Source organism: Miscanthus floridulus, chromosome 16 (assembly GCF_019320115.1).
Source record: "Miscanthus floridulus cultivar M001 chromosome 16, ASM1932011v1, whole genome shotgun sequence".
NCBI classification, from domain to species: domain Eukaryota; kingdom Viridiplantae; phylum Streptophyta; class Magnoliopsida; order Poales; family Poaceae; genus Miscanthus; species Miscanthus floridulus.
In genome coordinates, this window is record NC_089595.1 from 75,074,206 (window position 1) to 75,076,942 (window position 2,737).

A 2,737-nucleotide genomic window follows, 5' to 3' on the forward strand; every position below is an offset into this window, starting at 1 on the left:
TCTTGGTTTTCTTGGATGCAAGAATGACAGTGGCATAAAAGTTGGAAGGAAACTCATTCCAGAATCTGTAATCAATGCCCAAATCTTTGTGCACTGCATAGGGATTGATCTCCCTTGCCTCTTCCACCAGCTTCCAACTCTTGGAATAGTTGACAACTGCATGCTGGCAGGAGTCATCTGGAGGTCTCATGATGATCTCACCCTCAAAATCTCTCATGTATCTACCATCAAACTCAGAAAGATGTTGTGGGGTGTCGAGAATGGCATCAGTGGTACAACCTATCATCTCTAGCCTCTCCTCATCTTCAATGTATTGCTCACGCCTCCTCTTGTCACCAAGTCCCCTTGGAGCTACACTACTACCTGCTGCTATTGACCTCCCTCGACCATAGCGAGGTGGATCCTTGTCTCTTTGCTCATTCATCTTCCTTTTCCCCCTTAGTCATTATCTCCATGCTCCATCTTCTCAACCGAGGATAGGAGAGGAGAGGGAAGAAACTGCTTGGGTCAGGGGCCATCAGTGTCATTGAGGGAGAGCTGGCAGCTGCCGCGGCACTGCCAGAGATTGGCAACGTGTAGCCAAGCGATGGCGACGGTGCGGGCGCGAGAGGAGAGAGAGGCATGGGCATCGGCATTGGGGGAAAGAGAGAGAGGAAGGAAGTTACTGCGGTTCTGAGGATAAGTGGAAGAATAAATGGGGCCTACAGTAAAACCATTTGGGCCAAATCTCAAGAGAGATTCAAAGTGCGGCACTGCCGCATGGCAGGCATGACACTGCCGCACTCCCCAAAACAGTGGGAGTTAGCTATAATCTATATGACTCTCTCTGTATTAGATATAGATACATGTCACCTATATACCATGCCCAGAAACAAATAATTAGTACAGACCATGATCATGATACATAAGTTGTCTTTTATAAATCATTTTCATGCACAATATGAAAATTTTCAACTCTTTTGCCTAGATACTAGTTTATCAAATAGAGGCATGCTAAAATTCAAACCACGTTATGAGAATCAAGTATATTTAGCTCACTACATAAAGCACAAAACCTGGACTCATCGAGGGGCTTTGTGAAGATATCGGTTAGTTGCTTTTCGATGCTCACATGGCGAATTTCGATATCTTCTTTGGTTTCATGATCTCTCAAGAAATGATGATGGATGTCTATGTGCTTGGTTCTAGAGTGACTTACGGGATTGTTTGCAAGCTTAATGGCACTCTCATTGTCACATAATAATGGGATTTTGGTAAAATGACATCCTAAATCTTGAAGGGTTTGCCTCATCCAAAGTAGTTGAGCACAACATGCACCGACTGCAACATACTCGGCCTTGGTGGTGGAAAGGGCTACACAATTTTGCTTTTTAGAACTCCAAGACACTAGGGATTGTCCAAGGAATTGACATGTCCCTAAAGTGCTTTTTTGATCTACTTTGCAACCGGCATAATCAAAATCCGAATACCCAAGTAGATCATACTTAGAGCCATTAGGATACCACAATCCAATGTTTGGAGTGTGTACTAGATATCTTAGATTCTCTTAACAGCCACTAAGTGACACTCTTTAGGGTTAGCCTGAAATCTAGCACACATGCACACACTAAGCATAATATCGGGCCTAGATGCACAAATAAAGTAGAGAGCCGATCATGGAACGATATACCTTGGTATCCATGGCTTTCCCTTCAATGTTGAGATCAAGATGTCCATTGGTTGGCATGGGAGTTTTAATAGGCTTGGCATTCACCATGTCAAACTTCCTAAGCATATCATGGGTGTACTTCATTTGGCTAATGAAAGTTCCATCCTTCACTTGCTTGATTTGAAATCCAAGGAAGAACTTCAATTCACCGATCATGGACATCTCAAATCTCTTGGTCATGATCCTACTAAATTCCTCACAAAAAGAATGATTAGTACTACCAAATATTATGTCATCGACATATTGCACAAATATATCTTTCCCAACTTTGTGAGTGAAAAGGGTAGGGTCGGCTTTGCCTATTTCAAAGCCTTGTTTAAGCAAGAATTCCTTAAGGCATTCATACCATGCTCTTGGTGCTTGATTAAGCCCATAGAGCGCCTTTTGGAGTTTATAGACGTGGTTGGGGAACTTGGGATCTTCAAAACCCGGTGGTTGCTCAACATATACAAGTTCTTGAATGGGGCCATTGAGGAATGCACTCTTCACATCCATTTGATATAGCTTGAAATTGTGATGAGCGGCATAGGCTAGAAGCATTTAGATTGCTTCAAGTCTTGCCACCGGTGCATATGTTTCCTCAAAGTCCAAGCCCTCTACTTGAGTGAAACCTTGAGCAACCAATCTTGCCTTGTTTCTTGTCACCATATCATTCTCATCTTGCTTGTTGCAGAAGACCCACTTGGTGCCAATAATATTGGTGTTGGGTCTCTCCACCAAGGTCCACACTTGGTTTCTTTCGAAGTCATTGATCTCTTCTTGCATGGCCATCACCCAATCCGGGTCTCCAAGTGCTTGCTCAACCTTAAGAGGTTCCAAAGAGGAAACAAGCGAGTAATATTGGCAAAAGTTTGCTAAATGTGAACGAGTTGTTACCCCCTTTTGAAGACTCCCAAGGATGTTGTCAATGGGATGATCCCGTTGTATTGTTTGCCTTAGCCTTGGATAATCAATGGCCTCTTGTCCATCTTCTAAATCTTCATTATCTTCTTGCTCGAATATAGGTTATAGGTTCTGTCCTTGAATCAG